The sequence below is a fragment of the Scyliorhinus canicula genome, chromosome 15 (assembly GCF_902713615.1).
Source record: "Scyliorhinus canicula chromosome 15, sScyCan1.1, whole genome shotgun sequence".
Taxonomy (NCBI): domain Eukaryota; kingdom Metazoa; phylum Chordata; class Chondrichthyes; order Carcharhiniformes; family Scyliorhinidae; genus Scyliorhinus; species Scyliorhinus canicula.
In genome coordinates this window covers 31,076,153-31,089,755 of record NC_052160.1, presented here as the reverse complement: position 1 = coordinate 31,089,755, position 13,603 = coordinate 31,076,153, and the positions used below count along the sequence as shown (strand labels likewise).

Sequence of the window (13,603 nt, the reverse complement as noted above, 5' to 3'; positions counted from 1 at the left end):
TGGTCAAGGATTTTTAATGTGTCCAACAATGCCCCACTCTCCCGATAGTGCTGCCCCACTCCCCCTCTCAGCCCCTACTTAGCCCTCCTCGCCCTCTTCTCTTCTCCCGGTGCCCTCAGTGATCCCCAACATGCTTAGCCTTCCTTGCTCTACCATTGCATCCAGCTGTGTTGCCAGGATGCATATCGGAGGTGGAGGCAGCCAGCTGCTTACCATGTTCCATGGCCTTTGATGCCCCTGGTGGGCATCATCTGAGGGCCCTGGGGCCGGAGAGCCCCAGCACATTTGTCGATGGCATATGCACAGCTGTGCTGCCCTGTCCCACGTGCTGACTTAGAGAAGTGGCCTCATCGGAGGAATGGAACTTGTGGGAGCTGGTGGCCATCATCCCCACTCCATGGGATGGGTCTGGGTAGGCTCCCAGGGCGCTCTTCTCCCGTTCAGTGCCCATAGGGCCCCGGGTTCACCTCAGGACAGAGGGCCAGCAGGTTCGAGCCCCGGCTGCCCTTGCAACATCTGTCTCTGCCATGACTATATGACATAGGAGCAGAATTAGGCCATTCAGCCCATCGAGTCTGCTTTGCCATTCAATCATGGCTGATATTCTTCTCATCCCCATTCTCCTGCCTTCTCCAAATAACCCTTGATCCCCTTATTAATCAAGAACCTATCCATCTCTGTCTTAAAGACACTCGGTGATTTGGCCTCCACAGCCTTCTGCGGCAAAGAGTTCCACAAATTCACCACTCTCTGGCTGAAGAAATTCCTTCTAATCTCTGTTTTAAGGGATGTAGTATGATATTGTGTCCTCTGGTTCTAGTTTTTCCTACAAGTGGAAACATCCTCTCCCCATTTACTCTATCCAGGCCTCGCAGTATCCTGTAAGTTTCAACAAGATCTCCCCCTCAACCAGGGGCTGGTTTAGCTCACAAGGCTAAATCGCTGGCTTATAAAGCAGACCAGCAGCACGGTTCGATTCCCGTACCAGCCTCCCCGGACAGGCGCCGGAATGTGGCGACTAGGGGCTTTTCACAGTAACTTCATTGAAGCCTACTCGTGATAATAAGCGATTTTTCATTTTCATCCTTCTAAACTCCAACGAGTACAGACCCAGAGTCCTCAATTGTTCCTCATACAACAAGCTCTTCATTCCAGGGATCAATCTTGTGAACCTCCTCTGGACCCTTTCAAAGGCCAGCACATCCTTCCTTAGGTATGGGGCCCAAAACTGCTCACGATACTCCAAATGGGTCTGAAGGCAGCAGGGTAGCACAAGTGGATAGGACTGTTGCTTCACCGCGCCAGGGTCCCAGGTTTGATTCCCCGCTGGGTCACTGTCTGTGCGGAGTCTGCACGTTCTCCCCGTGTCTGCGTGGGTTTCCTCCGGGTGCTCCGGTTTCCTCCCACAATCCAAAGATGTGTAGGTTAGGTGGATTAGCCATGATAAATTGCCCTTAGTGACCAAAAGGTTTTGGAGTGGTTATTGGGTTATGGTATAGGGTGGAAGTGAGGGCTTAAATGGATCGGTGCAGACTCGATGGGCTGAATGGCCTCCTTCTCCACTGTATGTTCTATGTTAGACAACCTCAGAAGTGCGTCCCTGGTCTTGTATTCTAGCCCTCTCAACATTGCATTTGCCTTCCTAACTGCCGACTGAACCTGCACGTTAACCTTAAGAGAATCGTGAACAAGGACTCCCAAGTCCCTTTGTGCTTCTGATTCCCTAAGCATTTCCCCATTTAGAAAAGCCTCCATTTCTCCTTCCAAAGTACATAACCTCACACATTTCCACATTGTATTCCATCTGCCACTACTTTGCCCACTCTCCTCGCTTCCTGTCGAAGTCCTTCTGCAGCCCGCCTGCTTCCTCAATACTACCTGCCCCTCTAAAGGGGCGGGATACTCCTTTCCGGTGACTAAGTCCCCACGCCGGCGGGAAATGCGGTGTGAACAACTCCGGCATCAACAGCCCCCGAAAGTGCAGAATTCTCTGCACTTCTGGGGGTTAGGTGGATGCCGGGGGGGTTGTAGCCGCACCAGCCGGTGCCGAAGGGACTGCGTGAGTCTGCGCATGTGCCAAAGGGCCGGTGTGATGCCGCGCATGTACGGGGGCTCTCCTCACCGCGCTGGCCATGGCGGAGCCCTACAGGGGCCGATGCGGACAGAGGAGTGCCCCCACAGCACAGGCCGCCCACAGATCGGTGGGCCCCGATTGCAGGCCAGGCCACCGTGCCCCCCTCCCCCCCCTGAGGACCGCCCCAACCGACTTACCTGCCATGTGGGACCATGTCTAATCCACGCCGGCGGGACTGGCCAAGAAATGGGCGGCCGCTCGGCCCATCGTGGCGTGAACCCCACCCGAAAACCGGCACCCGACGTCGGGGCGGCGGAGTGGGATTCGCGCCGCCCCCCGGGGATTCTCCAACCTGGTGGGGGGGGGGGGGGGGGGGGGGGGGGGGGGGGGGGGGGGGGGTCGGAGTATCCCGCTGCAGATCTTTGTATCATCTACAAACTTAACAACAGTGCCTTCAGTTCCTTCTTGCAGTTCATTAATGTATGTTGTGAAAAGTTGTGGTCCTAGCACCGACCCCTGAGGCACACCACTAGTCACCGGCTGCCATCCAGAAAATGACCCCTTTATCCCCACTCTCTGCCTTCTGCCAGTCAGCCAATCCTCTATCCAAGCCAGGATCTTACCCTTAACACCACAGGCTGTTAACTTATTTAACAGTCTCTTATGTAGCACCTTGTCAAAGGCTTTCTGGAAATCTAATAAATCACCTCTACTGGTTCTCCTTTGTCTAACTTCCTTGTTAGCTCCTCAAAGAACCCTGACAGATTTGTCAGACATGACCTCCCCTGACCTAGCCGTGCTGACTCAGTCCTATTTTATCACGCACTTCCAAGTACTCTGCGATTTCATCTTTAAAAATGGGCTCGAAAATCTTACCAATGACCGAAGTCAGGCTAACCGGCCTATAATTCCCCGTCTTCTGCCTCCCTCTCTTCTTAAACAGCGATGTTACATTAGCCACCTTCCAGTCCTCTGGGACCCTTCCTGCCTCCAGTGATTCCTGAAAGATCAACACCAATGCCTCCACAATCTCCTCAGCTTCTTTTTCAGAATCTGCAAAGTGAAGCCGAGCAGTATCTCCAGCAGCAGTGCACCCCTCCCCGATGAACTCAATGCATTCTATGCTTGGTTCGAGCAGGAACCAACGATCTGCTGTCGAGTGCCCCAGCAGCCCATTACACAGCCATACCCACCATCACAGCTTCAGAAGTCAGATCAGCTTTCCTGAAAGTGAGCCCTCGGAAGGTGACAGGTCCGGATGGGATCCCTAGTTGTGCACTAAACCTGCGCCGCCCAGCTGGCAGATGTGTTCGCGGACATCTTTAACCTGTCCCTACTCCGCTCCGAGGTCCCCACCTGCTTCAAGAAGACCACCATCATACCGGTCCCAAAGAAAAACCAGGCAATGTGCCTCAATGTCTGGCCCTGAGTTCAGTCGTAATGAAGTGCTTCGAGAGGTTGGTCATGAAGCACATCACCTCCATACTCCCAGAACGCCTTGATCCACTGCAATTCGCATACCGCCGCAACCGGTCCACAGCAGACGCCATCCCTCTGGCCCTACATTCATCCCAAGAGCATCTCGACAACAAGGACTCCTACATCAGACTCTTATTTATTTACTACAGCTCCGCCTTCAACACCATAATCCCAGCCAAGCTCATATCCAAAATCTAGGACTTGGCTCCTCACTCTGCAACTGGATTCTTGACTTTCTAACGCACAGACCACAATCAGTAAGAATAAACAACAACACCTCCTCCACAATAGTGTTCAATACAAGGGCCACGCAAGACTGCGTACTTAGCCCCCTACTATTCACCCTGTACACACATGACTGTCTACAAGTTTGCTGACGATACAACCATAGTGGGCCGAATGACGACGAGTCAGAATACCGGAGGGAGATTGAGAACTTAGTGGAGCGGTGCAGCGACAACAATCTATCTCTCAAAGCCAGAAAAACTAAAGAGTTGGCTTCAGAAAGCAAAGTACTGTACTCACACCTGCCAGCATTAACGAGGCTGAGGTGGAGATGGTTAGCAGTTTCAAATTCCGAGGGGTACACATCTCCAAAAATCCGTCCTGGTTGTCGCTACCACTAAGAAAGCACAACAGCGCCTATACCTCTTCTGGAAACTAAGGAAATTCGGCATATCCACATTAACTCTTACCAACATTTACAGATGCACCATAGAAAGCACCCTATCTGGCTGTATCACAGCCTGGTATGGCAACTGCTCGGCCCAAGACCGCAAGAAACTTCAGAGAATTGTGAACACAGCCCAGTCCATCACACGAACCTGCCTCCCATCCATTGACTCAATCTACACCACCTGGGGAAAGCGGGCAGCATAATCAAAGACCCCTCCCACCCGGCTTACTCACTCTTCCAACTTCTTCCATCGGGCAGGAGATGCAGAAGTCTGAGAACATGTACGAACAGACTCAAAATCAGCTTCTTCCCCGCTGTTACCAGACTCCTAAATGACCCTCTTATGGACTGACCTCATTAACACTACACCCTGTATGCTTCATCCAATGCCGGTGCTTATGTAGTTACATTATATGCCTTGTGTTGTCCAATTATATATTTTCTTTTATTTCCTTTTCCTTTCATGTACTTAATGATCTGTTGAGCTGCTCACAGAAAAATACTTGTCACGGTACCTTGGTACACGTGACAATATACAAAATTTAATCCAGAATCCTGAGGTATAGTCCATCTGCTCCAGGGTATTTATCCACCTTCAAACCTTTCAGTTTCCCCAGAACCTTCTCCTTGTTGATGGCCTCTGCATTTACCTCTGCCCCCTGATTCTCCTGGAGCTCTGGCATCCCACTGGTATCTTCCACCATGAAGACTGATGCAAAGTAACTATTCAGTTCCTGTGCCATTTCTTTGCTTCTATTATTACTTCTCCAGCCACATTTTGCTTCTCTCTTACCTTTTATATATTGAAAAAAACTCTTCCTATCGTCTTTTATATTACTGGCTAACTTGCACTCATATATCATCTGCTCCCCCCTTATTGTTTTTTTAGTTGTCCTCTGCTCGCTTTTAAAGGTTTCCCACTAATCCTCACCATTTTGTCTGCTTTTTCTATTGCTTTTATGCTGTCCTTGCCTTCCCTCATCCACCGTGGATGCCTTGTCCTCCCCTTAGCATGTTTCCTCCTCCTTAGGATGAATTTCCGCTGTGCCTCCTGAATAACTCCCAAAAACTCCTGTCATTGCTGTTCCACTGTCTTCCCTGCTAGGCTTCTTTTCCAATCAACTCTGGCCAGCTCCTCCCTCATGTCTTTGTATTTACCCTTCTTTAAATGGAATTACTTTACATCTGATTTCAGCTTCTCCCTCTCAAACTGCAGAGTAAATTCTATCATATTGTGGTCATTGCTCCCTAAGGGTTCCTTCACCTTAAGTTCCCTCATCAAGTCTGCCTCATTACACATCACAAAGTCTAGAATTGCCTGTTCCCAAGTAGGCTCTGTCACAAGCTGCTCCAATAAAATGTCTCTTATACATTCTACAAATTCCTTTTCTTGGGATCCACTACCAACCTGATTTTCCCAGTCCACCTGCATATTGAAGTCCCTCATGATTATTGTAATATTGCCTTTTTTACATGCCTTCTCTAATTTCTGATTTATTTTCACCCCATATCCTGACTATTGCTAGGGGGCCTGTACATAACTCCCATCGTGGTCTTTTGACCTTTGCGATTCCTCAACTTTACCCACAGAGATTTGATGCTTTCTGATCCTATATTGCTCCTTGCTCTCGATTTAACTTAATTCCTTAAAAATAATGCCACCCCACCCCCTTTGCCCATCTGCCTGTCCTTTTGATAGGACGCATATCCTTGGATATTTAGATCCCAGCCCAGATCCCCTTTCAACCACGTCTCTGAAATGCCCACACCATGCCGGCCAATTTCAATGTGCACAACAAGCTCATTTACCTTATTCCATATGCTGTATGCATTTAAGTACAATACCCTCAGTCCTGCATTGACCACCTCCCTTCACCCATTTGTCACCTTTTTTGCTCTGCCTGAGGGTGATGTTGTTTTCTTATTTTTGTTCTGTATTTCCCCTTCAGTTATTACACCTTCTAAGCTAACAAACTGGTGTCCCCCCCCCCCCCCCCCCCCCCCCCCCGGGCCATACTAGTTTGAATCCTCCTGAGTGACTCTAGCAAAACTCCCAGCCAGGATATTGGTGCCCCTCGAGTTTAGATGCAACCTGTCCTTGTACAGATGCCACCTCCCAAGGAAGATATGCCAATGGTCCAGAAATCTGAAACTCTTCCTCTTACACCACCAGTTTAGCCACATGTTCAGCTGCACTATCCTCTTATTTCTAGCCTCATTGGCATGTGGCACATGGAGTAATCCTGAGATTTACAACCCTAGAGGTCCTGCTTTTTAATTTACTGCCTAACCCACTGAACTCCTTCTGCAGGACCTCATCACTCTTCCTGCCTATGTCGTTAGTACCTATGTGTATTACGACTTTTGGCTGTTCACCCCCTTCAGGATGTCCTGTGTTCGTTCAGAGACATCCTTGACCCTGACAGCAGGGAGGCAACATACCATCCTGGAGTCTCTTTCACATTCACAGAAACACCTATCTGTGCCCCTTACTATCGAGCCCCATTTAATTATTGCTCTCCTGCACTTTGTCCTCTCTGCTGAGCAACAGAGTCAGTTATAGTACCACTGTTCTAGCAGTTTTCCACTGACAGGCTATCTCTTCCCCCCCCCCCCCCCCCCCCCCTTCCAACAGTATTCAAAATGGTATACCTGTTAGAGAGGTGGACAGCCACAGGGGATTCCTGCGCTTACTGCCTGCCCTTTCTAGCAGTCACCCATCTGTCTGCCTGCATCTTGAGTGTGACCACGTCTCTATAACTCCTATCTATGATGCATTATATAGGATATTAACTAAGTGAGATTAGTTTGGGGTTTGATACAGAGACCTAATTGCATCCAACTGCTGCTCCAACCGAACCACGTGGTCTGTCAGGAGTTGCCATTGGTTACACTTGCTGTTTTTTCCCCCACACAATTTGAGAAGGACTTTATGTCACTTACCTTCCCAGGATGCTCTTGGGATATCGCCCTGGACAATAACAGTGACAATGCCAGAAGAAAGAAAACAAAACAAATAGTAAAAAGCACCTCCTCCCAATCTCTACCGAAATACCACACTGCTCCAAATGACCAATTTCAATCCTTACTCGGGCTCTCATTCACTCGGCTGACTCTACTTCACGTGCGCCAGCCCTGGCGGCTCCCCGATGTCTGCACCATTGTGTCAACACCCTCAGCAATGCTCCTCCGTGATTGCGCCGTGCTCTGCCATGCCTCGGCAATGCTGACCTGCAACTGGGACAAGCTCTGCAGCGGCTTGGCCATTCCCATCCGAGGCAGGACATGTCCCCCAGCACCCCATCAAGGTCAGCCTGTCACTGGGTCATGACCCCCAGCCGCCGTCGAGCACCAGGCTCTCCACTATGATCACCACCTTTGCAGTGTTGGCCGCGGTGCTACGCGTTGCCAGCGACATCTGCGCCCGTAGCCTCTGGGATTCCTCCAATCGGCTATGGAACTGCTGGAGTGTCGCTGACTTCTCCCTCTGAATGTCCCAGCGGGCCCCTCACATCTCCCTCAGCTACGGATATACATGTTCCATAGGCTCAGCATCTGGCTGGGACCCAGCTAGGTCCTGGGATCCAGCAGCCCCCCAATTGCTGTCTCGCCTGTGCGTTCCTGCCTCCACCTGATGTACATCAGTAACTGTGTGGTGCTCACCTGATTGTACCCCAGAAACCAGTCCACTAACATTTCCCATCGAGGTGTGTATATCTGCAGGTGGAGGGTAGGGATGGCAGCTGTGGCACATCAATTGTGGCATCCTCAGAGTTCACCTCCGAGCTGCTCACCTGGGACGCAGGCAAGGGACCACTGCAAATTGGCTATTGGCTGGGAGGACCTGCAGGAGAATGGACATGTGGTCAGTGGGAGGAATGGTCAGTTGGTATGGCAATAATAACTCATGCTTGACAGGTCCTCCAGGGGCCCGGTAGATCCTCACAGCTGCGGCGTGTGCCAACCTCCACATTGGTGACCATTCTGTCCTCAGCCACACGAGTCACCTCCAGGGCTCATTCCACTAAGGTGGTGAGGATTCTTATGTCTGGCACCCATCGATCAGTGTGGGCCCTCTCCTGCTGATTGTGGGAGAGTTTCTCCTGCAGTGACACAGAGAAGGCATTGTTGGTGGCACGCGCGGTTCACAATGGTGGGAAGGGGTTGGAGGAAGAGTTCGGGGAGTTGAAGGAAGTGGGGGGTGAAGGGAGGATTGAGGGCCACCTAGAGGGTTTGGAGGGGTTACTTGCGTGGGGACGGAAAGATATTTGGGGGGGGTAGCGGTGGTTTCTACTGATCCGTGTTGACGGCGTAAGTCGTTGACCTTCCGACAGTGGAGGCCAGTCCTCCTGGTCACAGTTCCCGAGCTCACCGCCACGGCCACTTCTTCCCAGGTGGTACTGGCTGTCCTGTGGCTCAGCCTTGGAGGAACAGGACATCTCTCGTGGTCTCTACCGCATCTAGGAGCTTCCCCAGGTCTGTGTCTCCAAATCCTGAGGCCGGTCTTCTCAGCGCCATAGCTGCCAGCTGATTGGGATTGGCTGTGCAAGTGCTATTCAACCTTGTTAGCCGGGGATGACGAGTGCAGTCCTGGCGAATCGGCTTCATTTGCAGCGAGAAGCCCGTGGGGCCTCGTTAAGTGGACCAATTAACATTGAGTAGCGTTCCGGGCTGTGCTCTGGGAATCTTGCGGCAGTTCCCGCTCGCTACCACACTTCGAAATCTTTCAGGAGAATCTTGCCCTTCGTTTGTCACTGTATAGTTCTTCCACCTTTCTATAATTTTCTGGTAAATTTGCTCCTCTGTATCTATAGCCTATAGAATACATCCAGTAGTGTAATGGTATTTCAAATGTTTCTTAATTCTTAGATTCTGTCCTTCACCTCCTCCAAAACATTCGTTCTCTCCAGCGCTGTAATATTTTCTTTAATGAGCCACCACCTCTTCCTTAATTGATTTCCCTTTTTTCCTGCGTAGCTTGGGCTGGATTCTTCAACCCCGCTCGCCTCAAGATCGCCATCGACAGGGCGCGGACCATGTAAAAGCCCGTTGACCTCGTGCGGAAATGTCCCATCCCTTATTTTCCAAACTTCCTGCATTTATATACACACGCACCATAAATCTAATTCCGACCTTATTGGATTCCATCTTAGTCTGACACCATTTAATAATACCTTACTATTTGCTACTATGTTGAAACAACAACTTTGTAAAAAACATACCATATGCTTCCCAGTAGTTTAATTTGGGACCAAAATTGACACTGGGCTAAAGAAGATAGTAGGGGAGATGAACAAAAGCTTGTCAAAACAGTACATTGAAAGAATGACTGGAAGGAGGCAGAGAGTTCGGGGAGAGAAAACCAGAGCTTAGGGCCCAGGCAGCTGAAGGCATGGCCAATGACTGGGCAAACAAAATGGGATGCACAAAATACCCCATTTGGAGAAGCAGAGAGATTTCAGAATGATTTTAACTTGGGGATGATAGTTTTGAAATTGAGTCAATGGCTTTACTCTGTGACATACCTGTTCTGAAATGTTTCATGGGCAGAGGGAGCTTTACTCTGTGTCTAAATTCTGGTGTAGCTCCCTTGGCAGTATTTAATTCTTTGATGGGTACGAATTTTCTTCAATTGATCCAATGAAATAATCTCACCAAAAAGCACCAAACTATCCTTGAAGAATGAGACAAACTCTTGACCTTACAGAAATAGTTTTTATTCAGCTTGAAGAATTGAGTTGAATTGTCACCAAACACAGCACGGCATTTCACACACACTGTTGTATTGAAAGAAACAAATCAACAGCAACAAATAAAGCAAGTCATCAAAATATAGTCAGAGAGAAACAATCTTTAAATCTCAACTATTGAAAACATGAGTGCACCCTGGAATTTTTCTCCCTCTCTACATACAATGAAGAGGGCTGAGAGTTTATCATGCACGCCCAATGTGGAAGAAAAACATCAATTATTTCAATATATTTTGGTTTATTTGTAATATAAAACTATCAAACAGATGATGTATGCTCACAAATATTCGCCCTGAAGCGAAATGTTGCCTTTACCCAAAAAGCTTAATTTTTACTCACATTCCTAAATTGATTTTTTACATTTTTCTCAGCTGCTGAATTTTTGGAAATGTCATTGTCTTGTGCTTTCCAGGCTTTGCCTCCCCTTAGCAAATCTTCAATAATGTACTGAAGCCCATCTGTCTGAAAAGACTGTTTATGAGAGGAATGTTCAGTGGCAGCACAGGACAGAATAATAAGTTATCTCTTATCAGTCTGCACTATACTAAGTTAAGTTGTATGTTGGTTTTAAGTATCTTGCATAAAACATTTTTGCAGTTTATTCCCAATGGGGGTCAGTCCACATCACAAAGGTTGCTCTAATTTAATACTAGAAATATCTGCTATGTGACAGTGTTAAACCTACAGAGCATGGGTGGGTTTAGCAATCTATGGTTCTGGCATGCGGTTGGAGCAGAACATTTACTCTTTATTTAACCTGTACTCAAGGAGTTTTTGATGGGGCAGTGCAGAGGGAGCTTTTCTCAGTATCTGATCACTGCTGTACCTGCCTGCCCTGGGACTGTTTTATAGGACAGCGTTTACAATTCAATGTATATTAATTATAGTACAATGTCTACATGGGTTGTTTTAAATAAGTTAACAAGTGTATTTAAGTGCATTAGTGTTAGCCTATGTGCTAAAAGTGCTCGCAAGGTTTGTGGTGCTGGCTGTGATTGGATCTTCAATCCCTGGCATTTGCAGCCCTCAACAAGTTGGGGAAGAGAAAAAGAAAGTAAAAGAGGGACAAATTTGCAGGGAATTTATAAAGATATGCAAGATCTATGGAGTAGTTATATTGGGGAACCGTAATTATCCTAATTTAGACTGGATGGTAATAGTGTAAAGGGCAAGAGTTTCGAAGATGTCTTCAGGAGAATTTTCCACATCAATATGTTTCCAATTCTATGAGGAAGAAGGCAATGTTGGATCTGGTTCTTGGAAATGGGATATGGTAAGTGGACCTAAAGTTATTGGGGGGGGGGGGGGGGGGGGGGGGGGAGAACAATAACCATAGTATCATAAAGTTTAGATTAGTTATGGAAAAGGAACAAAAATACTTAATTGGTGAAGAGTTGTTTTTAGTTTGGTAAGAACGGATTTTGTCCAAGTAAATTGGAACCAAAGATTGGGACGCAAAATGGTAAAGGAACAATAGGCTGCTTTTATTGAAAATAAGAGAAGCAATGAAAGAGTATGAGAGGGAATTCAAAAGTCTTCTAGCGGCATATAAATAGTAATAGGTTAGGAAAAGGAGGGGTTGGGTCCAATTAGGGGCCAAAACTGAGGGATTGGGTCTAATTAGGGGCCACAATTGAGGCAGAGGTCATGTCTGAGGTACCAAATATGACTGTACACCTGCCTTTATCAAGGAAGAAGATGCTGCCAAAGTCAGTGAAAGAGGAGGTAGTTGAGAAACTACAAATATTATATCCTTTGGATAAAAGGATAAGGCCAGCCAGTTTGTCCTCAGTGGTCAGGAAGCTTTGAGAAATGATAATCTGTGACAAAATGAACAGTCAATTGAATAAATCCAAAGTAATTAATGAAAACCAACACATGTTTGTTAACAACAAATCGTATTTAACTAATTGATTGAGTTTTTTGATGAAGCAACACAGATAGTTGATGAGAGTAGTGCGGTTGATATAGTGTACAAGGATCCGCAACAAGAGTTTAACAAAGAAATGAAATGAAAATTGCTTATTGTCTCAAGTAGGCTTCAAATGAAGTTACTGTGAAAAGCCCCTAGTCGCCACATTCCAGCACCTGTTTGGGGAGGCTAGTACAGGAATTGAACTGTGCTGCTGGCCTGCCTTGGTCTGCTTTCAAATCCAGTGATTTAGCCCTGTGCTAAACAGCCCCAAAGTGTCATATAACAGGAATAACAGCAAAGCTAAAGCGTACAGAATAAAAAGGACAATGGGAACTTGGTTGTGAAATTGGCTGAGTGACAAGAGCAGTTGCTTTATGGATCGGAAGAAGGTATATAGTGAGACCCCCCCCCCCGAACCACTGTTTTTCTTGATGTAGATGAATTAACTACACTTGGGTCTACATGCACAATTTCCACATTTGCAGATGACACAAAATTTGGAAGTGCTTTGAACTGAGGAGGACAGTGATAAACTCCAAGAGGACATGGACAGGCTGGTGGAATTTGTGGACTCCTGGCAGATGAAGTTTAATACAAAAAACTGTGAAGTGATACATTTTGTTGGAAGAACAAAGAGAGGCAACATAAAATAAAGGATATAATTCTAAATGCGGTATAGGATCACAGAGATTTGGGGGTATTTGTGCATAAATCATTGAGGTTGGCAGTGAAGGATGAGAAAGTAGTTAATAGAAGCATACAGGATCTTGGGCTTTACACATTGCAGTAGAGAGTGTAAATGCAAGGAAGTGGTGATGAACATCTATAAAACACTGATTTGCCTCAACTTAAGTACGAGTCTGGATTTAATGTTTCTCGTCGTTGGAGAACCAGTAGGAGACTTGTGTCGCTTTGGCGAGTTGGGGGGGGGGGGGGGGGGGGGGGTTGCTGGTGGTGTGCCTAACGAAATTAAGTGCCTGGTAAGAAAGTAACCAGTATTTGGCCTTTGCTTTAGGATCCGTGAGCTGCCAGCTGATTGGAGGCAAGTAGCTCTCCACTGCCCATCAGTGCCACCAGAAGCTCCCATTAAATGCCTAGGATTGACTACAAATGCAAGCCACAGGTGAGTTACTGCAGTACATCTTGTAAATGGTAGACATGGCTGTCACTGTTCTTCGGTGGTAGAGAGTTTGCATGTTTGTGGAAGGGGGAGCAATCGAGCGGGCTGCTTTGTCCTGGATGCTGTTGAGCTTCTTGAGTGTTGTTGGAGCTGCACTCATCCAGGAAAGTGGAGAGTATTCCATTCCACTCCTGACTTGTGCCTTGTAGATGGTGGACAGGCTTTGGGGAGGTCATGGATGAGTTACTCGCTGTAGAATTCCTAGCCTTTGACCTGTCCCAGTAGCCACAGTACTAATATGGCTAGTCCAGTTCAGTTTCTGATCAATGGTAACCCCCAGAATGTTGATTTTGGGGTTCAGCGATGGTAATGACATTGAATGTCAAGGGGCAGTGGTTAGATCCTCTCTTGATTGCTCTTCCGCTCTTTATCACTGACCAGCATCTGTTAAACAATCTTTTCTCACCATTGCTCTGATCTCAACCTTTGCTTTTACAATTACCTTGATTTTCTCAATGTATTTTTGCGAATTGTAGCTTCCAGTTTCTTACTGCCAGATCCTCACTGATCCCGCTGGTCCCTGTTTTCC

At 47.5% G+C, this 13,603-nt stretch overlaps 1 long non-coding RNA gene across 1 annotated transcript in view; it reads left to right on the top strand.

Moving 5' to 3' along the window:
• The window catches only part of LOC119978399, an 80,506-nt gene that overhangs the window by 65,098 nt on the left and 1,805 nt on the right, over positions 1-13,603 (top strand). Inside the window, exon 2 of the long non-coding RNA XR_005463437.1 lies at positions 12,910-13,017. This is a non-coding gene — a long non-coding RNA (uncharacterized LOC119978399). The remainder of the gene's footprint in view (positions 1-12,909; positions 13,018-13,603) is intronic.